Consider the following 20938-nt stretch of genomic DNA (forward strand, 5'->3'; position numbering starts at 1 on the left):
TAGAAAAATTATGATTTTTATGGACGCTAATTTCAGACTTGGGTTCGAACTTCGGAAGCAGTTTTCTGAGGTTCTATGCGACCAACCTTACTGAAATTTTGAAATAGTGATAAGAATCGCAATCCAAATCGAATTCAGTCACAAAATTTCCATAAAGTTGTATTATTAGAAAAATTATGATTTTTATAGACGCTTATTTCAGACTTGGGTTCGAACTTTAGAAGCAGTTTTCTCAGGATCTATGAGACCAAATTGGCTGAAATTAAGGAAAAGTGATGAGAAGCATGGTACAAATCGAAATCAATCAGAAAATCACCACTCATTTGTATTTTCAGAAAAATCATCTATTTTATGGAGGCTAATTTCAGACTTGTGTTCGAACTTTGGATGCAGTTTTCTCAGGTTCTATGGGACCAAATTGGCTGAAATATTGGAATAGTGATAAGAATCGCTATCCAAATCGAATTCAGTCATAAAATCTCCATAAAGTATTATTTTTAGAAAAATCATGATTTTTATGGACGCTAATTTCTGACTTGGGTTCGAACTTTAGAAGCAAATTTCTCAGGATCTATGAGACCAAATTGGCAGAAATTAAGGAAAAGTGATAAGAAAAAGGGTTTAAATCGAAATCAATCAGAAAATCACCATACATTTGTATTTTCAGAAAAATCATCTATTTTATGGAGGCTAATTTGAGACTTGGGTTCGAACTTTGCAAGCAGTTTTCTCAGGTTTTATGGGACCAAACGGGCTGAAATATTGGAATAGTGATAAGAATCGGTATCCAAATCGAATTCAGTCATAAAATCTCCATAAAAATGTTTTTTAAGAAAAATCATCTTTTTTATGGAGGCTAATTTGAGACTTGGGTTCGAACTTTGGAAGCAGTTTTCACAGGTTTTATCGGACCAAACGGGCTGAAATATTGGAATAGTGATAAGAATCGTTACCCAAATCGTATTAAGTCACAAAATCACCATAAAAATGTTTTTTAAGAAAATTCATAATTTTTTATGGAGGCTAATTTGAGACTTGGGTCCGAATTTTGCAAGCAGTTTTCTCAGGTTTTATCGGACCAAACGGGCTGAAATATTGGAATAGTGATAAGAATCGTTACCCAAATCGAACCCAGTCACAAAATCTTCATAAAGTTGTATTTTTTGAAAAATCATGATTTTTATGGACGCTAATTTCAGACTTGGGTTCGAACTTTGGATGCAGTTTTCTCAGGTTCAATGGGACCGAATTGGCTGAAATATTGGAATAGTGATAAGAATCGCTATCCAAATCGAATTCAGTCACAAAATCTCCATAAAGTGGTATTTTTAGAAAAATCATGATTTTTATGGACGCTAATTTCAGACTTGGGTTCGAACTTTAGAAGCAGTTTGTCACGTTATATGGGACCAAATTGGCTGAAATTTAGGAAAAGTGATAAGAAGCATGGTTCAAATCGAAATCAATCAGAAAATCACCATACATTTGTATTTTAAGAAAAATCATCTTTTTTATGGAGGCTAATTTGAGACTTGGGTTCGAACTTTGCAAGCAGTTTTCTCAGGTTTTATGGGACCAAACGGGCTGAAATATTGGAATAGTGATAAGAATCGCTATCCAAATCGAATTCATTCACAAAATCTCCATAAAAATGTTTTTTAAGAAAAATCATAATTTTTATGGAGGCTAATTTGAGACTTGGGTTCGAACTTTGCAAGCAGTTTTCTCAGGTTTTATGGGACCAAACGAGCTGAAATATTTGAATAGTGGTAAGAATCGCTATCCAAATCGAATTCAGTCACAAAATCTCCATAAAAATGTTTTTTAAGAAAATTCATAATTTTTATGGAGGCTAATTTGAGACTTGGGTCCGAATTTTGCAAGCAGTTTTCTCAGGTTTTATCGGACCAAACGGGCTGTAATATTGGAATAGTGATAAGAATCGTTACCCAAATCGAACCCAGTCACAAAATCTTCATAAAGTTGTATTTTTAGAAAAATCATGATTTTTATGGACGCTAATTTCAGACTTGGGTTCGAACTTTGGATGCAGTTTTCTCAGGTTCTATGGGACCAATTTGGCTGAAATATTGGAATAGTGATAAGAATCGCTATCCAAATCGAATTCATTCACAAAATCTCCATAAAGTTGTATTATTAGAAAAATTATGATTTTTATGGACGCTTAGTTCAGACTTGTGTTCGAACTTTGGATGCAGTTTTCTCAGGTTCTATGGGACCAAATTGGCTGAAATATTGGAATAGTGATAAGAATCGCTATCCAAATCGAATTCAGTCATTAAATCTGCATAAAAATGTTTTTTAAGAAAAATCATCTTTTTTATGGAGGCTAATTTGAGACTTGGGTTCGAACTTTGCAAGCAGTTTTCTCAGGTTTTATGGGACCAAACAGGCTGAAATATTGGAATAGTGATAAGAATCGTTACCCAAATCGAACTCAGTCACAAAATCTTCATTAAGTTGTATTTTTAGAAAAATCATGATTTTTATGGACGCTTTTTTCAGACTTGGGTTCGAACTTTGGAAGCAGTATTCACAGTTTCTATGAAACCGAATTGGCTGAAATTTTTGAATAGTGATAAGAATCGTTATCCAAATCGAATTCAGTCACAAAATCTCCATAAAGTTGTATTATTAGAAAAATTATGATTTTTATGGACGCAAATTTCAGATTTTGGTTCGAACTTTGGAAGCAGTTTTCTCACGTTCTATGGGACCAAATTGGCTGAAATATAGGAAAAGTGACAAGAAGAATGGTTTAAATCGAAATCAATCAGAAAATCACCATAAAAATATTTTTAAGAAAAATCATCATTTTTATGGAGGCTAATTTGAGACTTGGGTTCGAACTTTGCAAGCAGTTTTCTCAGGTTTCATGGGACCAAACGGGCTGAAATATTGGAATACTGATAAGATTCGTTACCCAAATCGAACTCAGTCACAAAATCTTCATAAAGTTTTATTTTTAGAAAAATCATGATTTTTATGGACGCTAATTTGAGACCTGGGTTCGAACTTTGCAAGCAGTTTTCTCAGGTTTTATGGGACCAAACGGGCTGAAATATTGGAATAGTGATAAGAATCGCTATCCAAATCGAATTCAGTCACAAAATCTCCATAAAAATGTTTTTTTAAGAAAAATCATCATTTTTATGGAGGGTAATTTGAGACTTGGGTTCGAAATTTGCAAGCAGTTTTCTCAGGTTTCATGGGACCAAACGGGCTGAAATATTGGAATACTGATAAGAATCGTTACCCAAATCGAACTCAGTCACAAAATCTTCATAAAGTTGTATTTTTAGAAAAATCATGATTTTTATGGACGCTAATTTCAGACTTGGGTTCGAACTTTGGAAGCAGTTTTCTGAGGTTCTATGCGACCAACCTTACTGAAATTTTGAAATAGTGATAAGAATCGCTATCCAAATCGAATTCAGTCACAAAATCTCCATAAAGTTGTATTATTAGAAAAATTATGATTTTTATAGACGCTTATTTCAGACTTGGGTTAGAACTTTGGATGCAGTTTTCTCAGGTTCTATGGGACCAAATTGGCTGAAATATTAGAATAGTGATAAGAATCGCTATCCAAACCGAATTCAGTCACAAAATCTCCATAAAGTTGTATAAGAAGAAAAATTATGATTTTTATGGACGCTAATTTCAGACTTGGGTTCGAACTTCGGAAGCAGTTTTCTGAGGTTCTATGCGACCAACCTTACTGAAATTTTGAAATAGTGATAAGAATCGCTATCCAAATCGAATTCAGTCACAAAATTTCCATAAAGTTGTATTATTAGAAAAATTATGATTTTTATAGACGCTTATTTCAGACTTGGGTTCGAACTTTAGAAGCAGTTTTCTCAGGATCTATGATACCAAATTGGCTGAAATTAAGGAAAAGTGATGAGAAGCATGGTACAAATCGAAATCAATCAGAAAATCACCACTCATTTGTATTTTCAGAAAAATCATCTATTTTATGGAGGCTAATTTCAGACTTGTGTTCGAACTTTGGATGCAGTTTTCTCAGGTTCTATGGGACCAAATTGGCTGAAATATTGGAATAGTGATAAGAATCGCTATCCAAATCGAATTCAGTCATAAAATCTCCATAAAAATGTATTTTTAGAAAAATCATGATTTTTATGGACGCTAATTTCAGACTTGGGTTCGAACTTTAGAAGCAAATTTCTCAGGATCTATGAGACCAAATTGGCAGAAATTAAGGAAAAGTGATAAGAAAAAGGGTTTAAATCGAAATCAATCAGAAAATCACCATACATTTGTATTTTCAGAAAAATCATCTATTTTATGGAGGCTAATTTGAGACTTGGGTTCGAACTTTGCAAGCAGTTTTCTCAGGTTTTATGGGACCAAACGGGCTGAAATATTGGAATAGTGATAAGAATCGGTATCCAAATCGAATTCAGTCATAAAATCTCCATAAAAATGTTTTTTAAGAAAAATCATCTTTTTTATGGAGGCTAATTTGAAACTTGGGTTCGAACTTTGGAAGCAGTTTTCACAGGTTTTATCGGACCAAACGGGCTGAAATATTGGAATAGTGATAAGAATCGTTACCCAAATCGTATTAAGTCACAAAATCACCATAAAAATGTTTTTTAAGAAAATTCATAATTTTTTATGGAGGCTAATTTGAGACTTGGGTCCGAATTTTGCAAGCAGTTTTCTCAGGTTTTATCGGACCAAACGGGCTGAAATATTGGAATAGTGATAAGAATCGTTACCCAAATCGAACCCAGTCACAAAATCTTCATAAAGTTGTATTTTTAGAAAAATCATGATTTTTATGGACGCTAATTTCAGACTTGGGTTCGAACTTTGGATGCAGTTTTCTCAGGTTCAATGGGACCGAATTGGCTGAAATATTGGAATAGTGATAAGAATCGCTATCCAAATCGTATTAAGTCACACAATTTCCATTAAGTTGTATTATTAGAAAAATTATGATTTTTATAGACGCTAATTTCAGACTTGGGTTTGAACTTTAGAAGCAGTTTTCTAAGGTTCTTTGATACCAAATTGGCTGAAATTAAGGAAAAGTGATAAGAAGCATGGTTCAAATCGAAATCAATCAGAAAATCACCATACATTTGTATTTTAAGAAAAATCATCCTTTTTATGGAGGCTAATTTGAGACTTGGGTTCGAACTTTGCAAGCAGTTTTCTCAGGTTTTATGGGACCAAACGGGCTGAAATATTGGAATTGTGATAAGAATCGCTATCCAAATCGAATTCAGTCACAAAATCTCCATAAAGTGGTATTTTTAGAAAAATCATGATTTTTATGGACGCTAATTTCAGACTTGGGTTCGAACTTTAGAAGCAGTTTGTCACGTTATATGGGACCAAATTGGCTGAAATTTAGGAAAAGTGATAAGAAGCATGGTTCAAATCGAAATCAATCAGAAAATCACCATACATTTGTATTTTAAGAAAAATCATCTTTTTTATGGAGGCTAATTTGAGACTTGGGTTCGAACTTTGCAAGCAGTTTTCTCAGGTTTTATGGGACCAAACGGGCTGAAATATTGGAATAGTGATAAGAATCGCTATCCAAATCGAATTCAGTCACAAAATCTCCATAAAAATGTTTTTTAAGAAAAATCATAATTTTTATGGAGGCTAATTTGAGACTTGGGTTCGATTTTTGCTAGCAGTTTTCTCAGGTTTTATGGGACCAAACGAGCTGAAATATTTGAATAGTGGTAAGAATCGCTATCCAAATCGAATTCAGTCACAAAATCTCCATAAAAATGTTTTTTAAGAAAATTCATAATTTTTATGGAGGCTAATTTGAGACTTGGGTCCGAATTTTGCAAGCAGTTTTCTCAGGTTTTATCGGACCAAACGGGCTGTAATATTGGAATAGTGATAAGAATCGTTACCCAAATCGAACCCAGTCACAAAATCTTCATAAAGTTGTATTTTTAGAAAAATCATGATTTTTATGGACGCTAATTTCAGACTTGGGTTCGAACTTTGGATGCAGTTTTCTCAGGTTCTATGGGACCAATTTGGCTGAAATATTGGAATAGTGATAAGAATCGCTATCCAAATCGAATTCATTCACAAAATCTCCATAAAGTTGTATTATTAGAAAAATTATGATTTTTATGGACGCTAAGTTCAGACTTGTGTTCGAACTTTGGATGCAGTTTTCTCAGGTTCTATGGGACCAAATTGGCTGAAATATTGGAATAGTGATAAGAATCGCTATCCAAATCGAATTCAGTCACAAAATCTCCATAAAAATGTTTTTTAAGAAAAATCATCTTTTTTATGGAGGCTAATTTGAGACTTGGGTTCGAACTTTGCAAGCAGTTTTCTCAGGTTTTATGGGACCAAACAGGCTGAAATATTGGAATAGTGATAAGAATCGTTACCCAAATCGAACTCAGTCACAAAATCTTCATTAAGTTGTATTTTTAGAAAAATCATGATTTTTATGGACGCTTTTTTCAGACTTGGGTTCGAACTTTGGAAGCAGTATTCACAGTTTCTATGAAACCGAATTGGCTGAAATTTTTGAATAGTGATAAGAATCGTTATCCAAATCGAATTCAGTCACAAAATCTCCATAAAGTTGTATTATTAGAAAAATTATGATTTTTATGGACGCAAATTTCAGATTTTGGTTCGAACTTTGGAAGCAGTTTTCTCACGTTCTATGGGACCAAATTGGCTGAAATATAGGAAAAGTGACAAGAAGAATGGTTTAAATCGAAATCAATCAGAAAATCACCATAAAAATATTTTTAAGAAAAATCATCATTTTTATGGAGGCTAATTTGAGACTTGGGTTCGAACTTTGCAAGCAGTTTTCTCAGGTTTCATGGGACCAAACGGGCTGAAATATTGGAATACTGATAAGATTCGTTACCCAAATCGAACTCAGTCACAAAATCTTCATAAAGTTTTATTTTTAGAAAAATCATGATTTTTATGGACGCTAATTTGAGACCTGGGTTCGAACTTTGCAAGCAGTTTTCTCAGGTTTTATGGGACCAAACGGGCTGAAATATTGGAATAGTGATATGAATCGCTATCCAAATCGAATTCAGTCACAAAATCTCCATAAAAATGTTTTTTTAAGAAAAATCATCATTTTTATGGAGGGTAATTTGAGACTTGGGTTCGAAATTTGCAAGCAGTTTTCTCAGGTTTCATGGGACCAAACGGGCTGAAATATTGGAATACTGATAAGAATCGTTACCCAAATCGAACTCAGTCACAAAATCTTCATAAAGTTGTATTTTTAGAAAAATCATGATTTTTATGGACGCTAATTTCAGACTTGGGTTCGAACTTTGGAAGCAGTTTTCTGAGGTTCTATGCGACCAACCTTACTGAAATTTTGAAATAGTGATAAGAATCGCTATCCAAATCGAATTCAGTCACAAAATCTCCATAAAGTTGTATTATTAGAAAAATTATGATTTTTATAGACGCTTATTTCAGACTTGGGTTAGAACTTTGGATGCAGTTTTCTCAGGTTCTATGGGACCAAATTGGCTGAAATATTAGAATAGTGATAAGAATCGCTATCCAAACCGAATTCAGTCACAAAATCTCCATAAAGTTGTATAAGAAGAAAAATTATGATTTTTATGGACGCTAATTTCAGACTTGGGTTCGAACTTCGGAAGCAGTTTTCTGAGGTTCTATGCGACCAACCTTACTGAAATTTTGAAATAGTGATAAGAATCGCTATCCAAATCGAATTCAGTCACAAAATTTCCATAAAGTTGTATTATTAGAAAAATTATGATTTTTATAGACGCTTATTTCAGACTTGGGTTCGAACTTTAGAAGCAGTTTTCTCAGGATCTATGATACCAAATTGGCTGAAATTAAGGAAAAGTGATGAGAAGCATGGTACAAATCGAAATCAATCAGAAAATCACCACTCATTTGTATTTTCAGAAAAATCATCTATTTTATGGAGGCTAATTTCAGACTTGTGTTCGAACTTTGGATGCAGTTTTCTCAGGTTCTATGGGACCAAATTGGCTGAAATATTGGAATAGTGATAAGAATCGCTATCCAAATCGAATTCAGTCATAAAATCTCCATAAAGTTGTATTTTTAGAAAAATCATGATTTTTATGGACGCTAATTTCAGACTTGGGTTCGAACTTTAGAAGCAAATTTCTCAGGATCTATGAGACCAAATTGGCAGAAATTAAGGAAAAGTGATAAGAAAAAGGGTTTAAATCGAAATCAATCAGAAAATCACCATACATTTGTATTTTCAGAAAAATCATCTATTTTATGGAGGCTAATTTGAGACTTGGGTTCGAACTTTGCAAGCAGTTTTCTCAGGTTTTATGGGACCAAACGGGCTGAAATATTGGAATAGTGATAAGAATCGGTATCCAAATCGAATTCAGTCATAAAATCTCCATAAAAATGTTTTTTAAGAAAAATCATCTTTTTTATGGAGGCTAATTTGAAACTTGGGTTCGAACTTTGGAAGCAGTTTTCACAGGTTTTATCGGACCAAACGGGCTGAAATATTGGAATAGTGATAAGAATCGTTACCCAAATCGTATTAAGTCACAAAATCACCATAAAAATGTTTTTTAAGAAAATTCATAATTTTTTATGGAGGCTAATTTGAGACTTGGGTCCGAATTTTGCAAGCAGTTTTCTCAGGTTTTATCGGACCAAACGGGCTGAAATATTGGAATAGTGATAAGAATCGTTACCCAAATCGAACCCAGTCACAAAATCTTCATAAAGTTGTATTTTTAGAAAAATCATGATTTTTATGGACGCTAATTTCAGACTTGGGTTCGAACTTTGGATGCAGTTTTCTCAGGTTCAATGGGACCGAATTGGCTGAAATATTGGAATAGTGATAAGAATCGCTATCCAAATCGTATTAAGTCACACAATTTCCATTAAGTTGTATTATTAGAAAAATTATGATTTTTATAGACGCTAATTTCAGACTTGGGTTTGAACTTTAGAAGCAGTTTTCTAAGGTTCTTTGATACCAAATTGGCTGAAATTAAGGAAAAGTGATAAGAAGCATGGTTCAAATCGAAATCAATCAGAAAATCACCATACATTTGTATTTTAAGAAAAATCATCCTTTTTATGGAGGCTAATTTGAGACTTGGGTTCGAACTTTGCAAGCAGTTTTCTCAGGTTTTATGGGACCAAACGGGCTGAAATATTGGAATTGTGATAAGAATCGCTATCCAAATCGAATTCAGTCACAAAATCTCCATAAAGTGGTATTTTTAGAAAAATCATGATTTTTATGGACGCTAATTTCAGACTTGGGTTCGAACTTTAGAAGCAGTTTGTCACGTTATATGGGACCAAATTGGCTGAAATTTAGGAAAAGTGATAAGAAGCATGGTTCAAATCGAAATCAATCAGAAAATCACCATACATTTGTATTTTAAGAAAAATCATCTTTTTTATGGAGGCTAATTTGAGACTTGGGTTCGAACTTTGCAAGCAGTTTTCTCAGGTTTTATGGGACCAAACGGGCTGAAATATTGGAATAGTGATAAGAATCGCTATCCAAATCGAATTCAGTCACAAAATCTCCATAAAAATGTTTTTTAAGAAAATTCATAATTTTTATGGAGGCTAATTTGAGACTTGGGTCCGAATTTTGCAAGCAGTTTTCTCAGGTTTTATCGGACCAAACGGGCTGTAATATTGGAATAGTGATAAGAATCGTTACCCAAATCGAACCCAGTCACAAAATCTTCATAAAGTTGTATTTTTAGAAAAATCATGATTTTTATGGACGCTAATTTCAGACTTGGGTTCGAACTTTGGATGCAGTTTTCTCAGGTTCTATGGGACCAATTTGGCTGAAATATTGGAATAGTGATAAGAATCGCTATCCAAATCGAATTCATTCACAAAATCTCCATAAAGTTGTATTATTAGAAAAATTATGATTTTTATGGACGCTAAGTTCAGACTTGTGTTCGAACTTTGGATGCAGTTTTCTCAGGTTCTATGGGACCAAATTGGCTGAAATATTGGAATAGTGATAAGAATCGCTATCCAAATCGAATTCAGTCATAAAATCTGCATAAAAATGTTTTTTAAGAAAAATCATCTTTTTTATGGAGGCTAATTTGAGACTTGGGTTCGAACTTTGCAAGCAGTTTTCTCAGGTTTTATGGGACCAAACAGGCTGAAATATTGGAATAGTGATAAGAATCGTTACCCAAATCGAACTCAGTCACAAAATCTTCATTAAGTTGTATTTTTAGAAAAATCATGATTTTTATGGACGCTTTTTTCAGACTTGGGTTCGAACTTTGGAAGCAGTATTCACAGTTTCTATGAAACCGAATTGGCTGAAATTTTTGAATAGTGATAAGAATCGTTATCCAAATCGAATTCAGTCACAAAATCTCCATAAAGTTGTATTATTAAAAAAATTATGATTTTTATGGACGCAAATTTCAGATTTTGGTTCGAACTTTGGAAGCAGTTTTCTCACGTTCTATGGGACCAAATTGGCTGAAATATTGGAATACTGATAAGATTCGTTACCCAAATCGAACTCAGTCACAAAATCTTCATAAAGTTTTATTTTTAGAAAAATCATGATTTTTATGGACGCTAATTTGAGACCTGGGTTCGAACTTTGCAAGCAGTTTTCTCAGGTTTTATGGGACCAAACGGGCTGAAATATTGGAATAGTGATAAGAATCGCTATCCAAATCGAATTCAGTCACAAAATCTCCATAAAAATGTTTTTTTAAGAAAAATCATCATTTTTATGGAGGGTAATTTGAGACTTGGGTTCGAAATTTGCAAGCAGTTTTCTCAGGTTTCATGGGACCAAACGGGCTGAAATATTGGAATACTGATAAGAATCGTTACCCAAATCGAACTCAGTCACAAAATCTTCATAAAGTTGTATTTTTAGAAAAATCATGATTTTTATGGACGCTAATTTCAGACTTGGGTTCGAACTTTGGAAGCAGTTTTCTGAGGTTCTATGCGACCAACCTTACTGAAATTTTGAAATAGTGATAAGAATCGCTATCCAAATCGAATTCAGTCACAAAATCTCCATAAAGTTGTATTATTAGAAAAATTATGATTTTTATAGACGCTTATTTCAGACTTGGGTTAGAACTTTGGATGCAGTTTTCTCAGGTTCTATGGGACCAAATTGGCTGAAATATTAGAATAGTGATAAGAATCGCTATCCAAACCGAATTCAGTCACAAAATCTCCATAAAGTTGTATAAGAAGAAAAATTATGATTTTTATGGACGCTAATTTCAGACTTGGGTTCGAACTTCGGAAGCAGTTTTCTGAGGTTCTATGCGACCAACCTTACTGAAATTTTGAAATAGTGATAAGAATCGCTATCCAAATCGAATTCAGTCACAAAATTTCCATAAAGTTGTATTATTAGAAAAATTATGATTTTTATAGACGCTTATTTCAGACTTGGGTTCGAACTTTAGAAGCAGTTTTCTCAGGATCTATGATACCAAATTGGCTGAAATTAAGGAAAAGTGATGAGAAGCATGGTACAAATCGAAATCAATCAGAAAATCACCACTCATTTGTATTTTCAGAAAAATCATCTATTTTATGGAGGCTAATTTCAGACTTGTGTTCGAACTTTGGATGCAGTTTTCTCAGGTTCTATGGGACCAAATTGGCTGAAATATTGGAATAGTGATAAGAATCGCTATCCAAATCGAATTCAGTCATAAAATCTCCATAAAGTTGTATTTTTAGAAAAATCATGATTTTTATGGACGCTAATTTCAGACTTGGGTTCGAACTTTAGAAGCAAATTTCTCAGGATCTATGAGACCAAATTGGCAGAAATTAAGGAAAAGTGATAAGAAAAAGGGTTTAAATCGAAATCAATCAGAAAATCACCATACATTTGTATTTTCAGAAAAATCATCTATTTTATGGAGGCTAATTTGAGACTTGGGTTCGAACTTTGCAAGCAGTTTTCTCAGGTTTTATGGGACCAAACGGGCTGAAATATTGGAATAGTGATAAGAATCGGTATCCAAATCGAATTCAGTCATAAAATCTCCATAAAAATGTTTTTTAAGAAAAATCATCTTTTTTATGGAGGCTAATTTGAAACTTGGGTTCGAACTTTGGAAGCAGTTTTCACAGGTTTTATCGGACCAAACGGGCTGAAATATTGGAATAGTGATAAGAATCGTTACCCAAATCGTATTAAGTCACAAAATCACCATAAAAATGTTTTTTAAGAAAATTCATAATTTTTTATGGAGGCTAATTTGAGACTTGGGTCCGAATTTTGCAAGCAGTTTTCTCAGGTTTTATCGGACCAAACGGGCTGAAATATTGGAATAGTGATAAGAATCGTTACCCAAATCGAACCCAGTCACAAAATCTTCATAAAGTTGTATTTTTAGAAAAATCATGATTTTTATGGACGCTAATTTCAGACTTGGGTTCGAACTTTGGATGCAGTTTTCTCAGGTTCAATGGGACCGAATTGGCTGAAATATTGGAATAGTGATAAGAATCGCTATCCAAATCGTATTAAGTCACAAAATTTCCATTAAGTTGTATTATTAGAAAAATTATGATTTTTATAGACGCTAATTTCAGACTTGGGTTTGAACTTTAGAAGCAGTTTTCTAAGGTTCTTTGATACCAAATTGGCTGAAATTAAGGAAAAGTGATAAGAAGCATGGTTCAAATCGAAATCAATCAGAAAATCACCATACATTTGTATTTTAAGAAAAATCATCCTTTTTATGGAGGCTAATTTGAGACTTGGGTTCGAACTTTGCAAGCAGTTTTCTCAGGTTTTATGGGACCAAACGGGCTGAAATATTGGAATTGTGATAAGAATCGCTATCCAAATCGAATTCAGTCACAAAATCTCCATAAAGTGGTATTTTTAGAAAAATCATGATTTTTATGGACGCTAATTTCAGACTTGGGTTCGAACTTTAGAAGCAGTTTGTCACGTTATATGGGACCAAATTGGCTGAAATTTAGGAAAAAAGATAAGAAGCATGGTTCAAATCGAAATCAATCAGAAAATCACCATACATTTGTATTTTAAGAAAAATCATCTTTTTTATGGAGGCTATTTTGAGACTTGGGTTCGAACTTTGCAAGCAGTTTTCTCAGGTTTTATGGGACCAAACGGGCTGAAATATTGAAATAGTGATAAGAATCGCTATCTAAATCGAATTCAGTCACAAAATCTCCATAAAAATGTTTTTTAAGAAAAATCATAATTTTTATGGAGGCTAATTTGAGACTTGGGTCCGAATTTTGCAAGCAGTTTTCTCAGGTTTTATCTGACCAAACGGGCTGATATATTGGAATAGTGATAAGAATCGTTACCCAAATCGAACCCAGTCACAAAATCTTCATAAAGTTGTATTTTTAGAAAAATCATGATTTTTATGGACGCTAATTTCAGACTTGGGTTCGAACTTTGGATGCAGTTTTCTCAGGTTCTATGGGACCAAATTGGCTGAAATATTGGAATAGTGATAAGAATCGCTATCCAAACCGAATTCAGTCACAAACTCTCCATAAAGTTGTATTATTTGAAAAATTATGATTTTTATGGACGCTAATTTCAGACTTGGGTTCGAACTTTGGAAGCAGTTTTTTCAGGTTCTATGCGACCAACCTTACTGAAATTTTGAAATAGTGATAAGAATCGCTATCCAAATCGAACCCAGTCACAAAATCTTCATAAAGTTGTATTTTTAGAAAAATAATGATTTTTATGGACGCTAATTTCAGACTTGGGTTCGAACTTTAGAAGCAGTTTTCTCAGGATCTATGAGACCAAATTGGCTGAAATTAAGGAAAAGTTATAAGAAGAATGGTACAAATCGAAATCAATCAGAAAATCACCATACATTTGTATTTTAAGAAAAATCATCTTTTTTATGGAGGCTAATTTGAGACTTGGGTTCGAACTTTGCAAGCAGTTTTCACAGGTTTTATGGGACCAAACGGGCTGAAATATTGGAATAGTGAAAAGAATCGTTACCCAAATCGAACTCAGTCACAAAATCTTCATAAAGTTGTATTATTAGAAAAATTATGATTTTTATCGACGCTAATTTCAGACTTAGGTTCGAACTTTAGAAGCAGTTTTCTCAGGTTCTATGAGACCAAATTGGCTGAAATTAAGGAAAAGTTATAAGAAGCATGGTACAAATCGAAATCAATCAGAAAATCACCACACATTCGTATTTTCAGAAAAATCATATATTTTATGGAGGCTAATTTCAGACTTGGGTTCGAACTTTGGATGCAGTTTTCTCAGGTTTTATGGGACCAAACGGGCTGAAATATTGGAATAATCATAAGAATCGTTATCCAAATCGAAATCAGTCACAAAATCTCCATAAAAATGTTTTTTAAGAAAAATCATCTTTTTTATGGAGTCTAATTTCAGACTTGGGTTCGAACTTTGGAAGCAGTTTTCTCATGTTCTATGGAAGCAGTATTTACAGTTTCTATGAAACCGAATTGGCTGAAATTTTTGAATAGTGATAAGAATCGTTATCCAAATCGAATTCAGTCACAAAATCTTCATAAAGTTGTATTTTTAGAAAAATCATGATTTTTATGGACGCTAATTTCAGACTTGGGTTCGAACTTTGGATGCAGTTTTCTCAGGTTCTATGGGACCAAATTGGCTGAAATTAAGGGAAAGTTATAAGAAGCATGGTACAAATCGAAATCAATCAGAAAATCACCACACATTTGTATTTTCAGAAAAATCATCTATTTTATAGAGGCTAATTTCAGACTTGGGTTCGAACTTTGGATGCAGTTTTCTCAGGTTTTATCGGACCAACCTTACTGAAATTTTGAAATAGTGATAAGAATCGCTATCCAAATCGAACCCAGTCACAAAATCTTCATAAAGTTGTATTTTTAGAAAAATCATGATTTTTATGGACGCTAATTTCAGACTTGGGTTCGAACTTTGGATGCAGTTTTCTCTGGTTCTATGGGACCTAATTGGCTGAAATATTGGAATAGTGATAAGAATCGCTATCCAAATCGAATTCAGTCACAAAATCTCCATAAAGTTGTATTTTTAGAAAAATAATGATTTTTATGGACGCTAATTTCAGACTTGGGTTCGAACTTTAGAAGCAGTTTTCTCAGGTTTTATCGGACCAACCTTACTGAAATTTTGAAATAATGATAAAAATCGCTACCCAAATCGAACCCAGTCACAAAATCTTCATAAAGTTGTATTTTTAGAAAAATCATGATTTTTATGGAAGCTAATTTCAGACTTGGGTTCGAACTTTGGATGCAGTTTTCTCAGGTTCTATGGGACCAATTTGGCTGAAATATTGGAATAGTGATAAGAATCGCTATCCAAATCGAATTCAGTCACAAAATCTCCATAAAGTTGTATTATTAGAAAAATTATGATTTTTATCGACGCTAATTTCAGACTTAGGTTCGAACTTTAGAAGCAGTTTTCTCAGGTTCTATGAGACCAAATTGGCTGAAATTAAGGAAAAGTTATAAGAAGCATGGTACAAATCGAAATCAATCAGAAAATCACCACACATTTGTATTTTCAGAAAAATCATATATTTTATGGAGGCTAAATTCAGACTTGGGTTCGAACTTTGGATGCAGTTTTCTCAGGTTCTATGGGACCTAATTGGCTGAAATATTGGAATAGTGATAAGAATCGCTATCCAAATCGAATTCAGTCACAAAATCTCCATAAAGTTGTATTTTTAGAAAAATAATGATTTTTATGGACGCTTATTTCAGACTTGGGTTCGAACTTTAGAAGCAGTTTTCTCAGGTTTTATCGGACCAACCTTACTGAAATTTTGAAATAATGATAAAAATCGCTACCCAAATCGAACCCAGTCACAAAATCTTCATAAAGTTGTATTTTTAGAAAAATCATGATTTTTATGGACGCTAATTTCAGACTTGGGTTCGAACTTTGGATGCAGTTTTCTCAGGTTTTATCGGACCAACCTTACTGAAATTTTGAAATAGTGATAAAAATCGCTACCCAAATCGAACCCAGTCACAAAATCTTCATAAAGTTGTATTTTTAGAAAAATCATGATTTTTATGGAAGCTAATTTCAGACTTGGGTTCGAACTTTGGATGCAGTTTTCTCAGGTTCTATGGGACCAATTTGGCTGAAATATTGGAATAGTGATAAGAATCGCTATCCAAATCGAATTCAGTCACAAAATCTCCATAAAGTTGTATTATTAGAAAAATTATGATTTTTATCGACGCTAATTTCAGACTTAGGTTCGAACTTTAGAAGCAGTTTTCTCAGGTTCTATGAGACCAAATTGGCTGAAATTAAGGAAAAGTCATAAGAAGCATGGTACAAATCGAAATCAATCAGAAAATCACCACACATTTGTATTTTAAGAAAAATCATCTTTTTTATGGAGGTAATTTGAGACTTGGGTTCGAACTTTGCAAGCAGTTTTCACAGGTTTTATGGGACCAAACGGGCTGAAATATTGGAATAGTGATAAGAATCGTTACCCAAATCGAACTCAGTCACAAAATCTTCATAAAGTTGTATTTTTAGAAAAATCATGATTTTTATGGAAGCTAATTTCAGACTTGGGTTCGAACTTTGGATGCAGTTTTCTCAGGTTTTATCGGACCAACCTTACTGAAATTTTGAAATAGTGATAAAAATCGCTACCCAAATCGAACCCAGTCACAAAATCTTCATAAAGTTGTATTTTTAGAAAAATCATGATTTTTATGGAAGCTAATTTCAGACTTGGGTTCGAACTTTGGATGCAGTTTTCTCAGGTTCTATGGGACCAATTTGGCTGAAATATTGGAATAGTGATAAGAATCGCTATCCAAATCGAATTCAGTCACAAAATCTCCATAAAGTTGTATTATTAGAAAAATTATGATTTTTATCGACGCTAATTTCAGACTTAGGTTCGAACTTTAGAAGCAGTTTTCTCAGGTTCTATGAGACCAAATTGGCTGAAATTAAGGAAAAGTCATAAGAAGCATGGTACAAATCGAAATCAATCAGAAAATCACCACACATTTGTATTTTAAGAAAAATCATCTTTTTTATGGAGGTAATTTGAGACTTGGGTTCGAACTTTGCAAGCAGTTTTCACAGGTTTTATGGGACCAAACGGGCTGAAATATTGGAATAGTGATAAGAATCGTTACCCAAATCGAACTCAGTCACAAAATCTTCATAAAGTTGTATTTTTAGAAAAATCATGATTTTTATGGAAGCTAATTTCAGACTTGGGTTCGAACTTTGGATGCAGTTTTCTCAGGTTCTATGGGACCAATTTGGCTGAAATATTGGAATAGTGATAAGAATCGCTATCCAATTGAATTCAGTCACAAAATCTCCATAAAGTTGTATTTTTAGAAAAATAATGATTTTTATGGACGCTAATTTCAGACTTGGGATCGAACTTTAGAAGCAGTTTTCTCAGGTTTTATCGGACCAACCTTACTGAAATTTTGAAATAATGATAAAAATCGCTACCCAAATCGAACCCAGTCACAAAATCTTCATAAAGTTGTATTTTTAGAAAAATCATGATTTTTATGGACGCTAATTTCAGACTTGGGTTCGAACTTTGGATGCAGTTTTCTCAGGTTTTATCGGACCAACCTTACTGAAATTTTGAAATAGTGATAAAAATCGCTACCCAAATCGAACCCAGTCACAAAATCTTCATAAAGTTGTATTTTTAGAAAAATCATGATTTTTATGGAAGCTAATTTCAGACTTGGGTTCGAACTTTGGATGCAGTTTTCTCAGGTTCTATGGGACCAATTTGGCTGAAATATTGGAATAGTGATAAGAATCGCTATCCAAATCGAATTCAGTCACAAAATCTCCATAAAGTTGTATTATTAGAAAAATTATGATTTTTATCGACGCTAATTTCAGACTTAGGTTCGAACTTTAGAAGCAGTTTTCTCAGGTTCTATGAGACCAAATTGGCTGAAATTAAGGAAAAGTTATAAGAAGCATGGTACAAATCGAAATCAATCAGAAAATCACCACACATTTGTATTTTCAGAAAAATCATATATTTTATGGAGGCTAATTTCAGACTTGGGTTCGAACTTTGGATGCAGTTTTCTCAGGTTTTATGGGACCAAACGGGCAGAAATATTGGAATAATCATAAGAATCGTTATCCAAATCGAAATCAGTCACAAAATCTCCATAAAAATGTTTTTTAAGAAAAATCATCTTTTTTATGGAGTCTAATTTCAGACTTGGGTTCGAACTTTGGAAGCAGTTTTCTCATGTTCTATGGGACCAATTTGGCTGAAATATTGGAATAGTGATAAGAATCGCTATCCAAATCGAATTCAGTCACAAAATCTCCATAAAGTTGTATTTTTAGAAAAATCATGATTTTTATGGACGCTAATTTCAGACTTGGGTTCGAACTTTAGAAGCAGTTTTCTCAGGTTTTATCGGACCAACCTTACTGAAATTTTGAAATAATGATAAAAATCGCTACTCAAATCGAACCCAGTCACAAAATCTTCATAAAGTTGTATTTTTAGAAAAATCATGATTTTTATGGACGCTAATTTCAGACTTGGGTTCGAACTTTGGATGCAGTTTTCTCAGGTTTTATCGGACCAACCTTACTGAAATTTTGAAATAGTGATAAAAATCGCTACCCAAATCGAACCCAGTCACAAAATCTTCATAAAGTTGTATTTTTAGAAAAATCATGATTTTTATGGACGCTAATTTCAGACTTGGGTTCGAACTTTGGATGCAGTTTTCTCAGGTTTTATCGGACCAACCTTACTGAAATTTTGAAATAGTGATAAAAATCGCTACCCAAATCGAACCCAGTCACAAAATCTTCATAAAGTTGTATTTTTAGAAAAATCATGATTTTTATGGACGCTAATTTCAGACTTGGGATCGAACTTTAGAAGCAGTTTTCTCAGGTTTTATCGGACCAACCTTACTGAAATTTTGAAATAATGATAAAAATCGCTACCCAAATCGAACCCAGTCACAAAATCTTCATAAAGTTGTATTTTTAGAAAAATCATGATTTTTATGGACGCTAATTTCAGACTTGGGTTCGAACTTTGGATGCAGTTTTCTCAGGTTTTATCGGACCAACCTTACTGAAATTTTGAAATAGTGATAAAAATCGCTACCCAAATCGAACCCAGTCACAAAATCTTCATAAAGTTGTATTTTTAGAAAAATCATGATTTTTATGGAAGCTAATTTCAGACTTGGGTTCGAACTTTGGATGCAGTTTTCTCAGGTTCTATGGGACCAATTTGGCTGAAATATTGGAATAGTGATAAGAATCGCTATCCAAATCGAATTCAGTCACAAAATCTCCATAAAGTTGTATTATTAGAAAAATTATGATTTTTATCGACGCTAATTTCAGACTTAGGTTCGAACTTTAGAAGCAGTTTTCTCAGGTTCTATGAGACCAAATTGGCTGAAATTAAGGAAAAGTTATAAGAAGCATGGTACAAATCGAAATCAATCAGAAAATCACCACACATTTGTATTTTCAGAAAAATCATATATTTTATGGAGGCTAAATTCAGACTTGGGTTCGAACTTTGGATGCAGTTTTCTCAGGTTCTATGGGACCGAATTGGCTGAAATATTGGAATAGTGATAAGAATCGCTATCCAAATCGAATTCAGTCACAAAATCTCCATAAAGTTGTATTTTTAGAAAAATAATGATTTTTATGGACGCTTATTTCAGACTTGGGTTCGAACTTTAGAAGCAGTTTTCTCAGGTTTTATCGGACCAACCTTACTGAAATTTTGAAATAATGATAAAAATCACTACCCAAATCGAACCCAGTCACAAAATCTTCATAAAGTTGTATTTTTAGAAAAATCATGATTTTTATGGACGCTAATTTCAGACTTGGGTTCGAACTTTGGATGCAGTTTTCTCAGGTTTTATCGGACCAACCTTACTGAAATTTTGAAATAGTGATAAAAATCGCTACCCAAATCGAACCCAGTCACAAAATCTTCATAAAGTTGTATTTTTAGAAAAATCATGATTTTTATGGAAGCTAATTTCAGACTTGGGTTCGAACTTTGGATGCAGTTTTCTCAGGTTCTATGGGACCAATTTGGCTGAAATATTGGAATAGTGATAAGAATCGCTATCCAAATCGAATTCAGTCACAAAATCTCCATAAAGTTGTATTATTAGAAAAATTATGATTTTTATCGACGCTAATTTCAGACTTAGGTTCGAACTTTAGAAGCAGTTTTCTCAGGTTCTATGAGACCAAATTGGCTGAAATTAAGGAAAAGTCATAAGAAGCATGGTACAAATCGAAATCAATCAGAAAATCACCACACATTTGTATTTTAAGAAAAATCATCTTTTTTATGGAGGTAATTTGAGACTTGGGTTCGAACTTTGCAAGCAGTTTTCACAGGTTTTATGGGACCAAACGGGCTGAAATATTGGAATAGTGATAAGAATCGTTACCCAAATCGAACTCAGTCACAAAATCTTCATAAAGTTGTATTTTTAGAAAAATCATGATTTTTATGGAAGCTAATTTCAGACTTGGGTTCGAACTTTGGATGCAGTTTTCTCAGGTTCTATGGGACCAATTTGGCTGAAATATTGGAATAGTGATAAGAATCGCTATCCAATTGAATTCAGTCACAAAATCTCCATAAAGTTGTATTTTTAGAAAAATAATGATTTTTATGGACGCTAATTTCAGACTTGGGATCGAACTTTAGAAGCAGTTTTCTCAGGTTTTATCGGACCAACCTTACTGAAATTTTGAAATAATGATAAAAATCGCTACCCAAATCGAACCCAGTCACAAAATCTTCATAAAGTTGTATTTTTA

The sequence above is a fragment of the Hesperophylax consimilis genome, unplaced genomic scaffold, assembly GCF_061612785.1.
Source record: "Hesperophylax consimilis isolate HC1 unplaced genomic scaffold, BYU_Hcon_1.0 scaffold_48, whole genome shotgun sequence".
NCBI classification, from domain to species: Eukaryota; Metazoa; Arthropoda; class Insecta; order Trichoptera; family Limnephilidae; genus Hesperophylax; species Hesperophylax consimilis.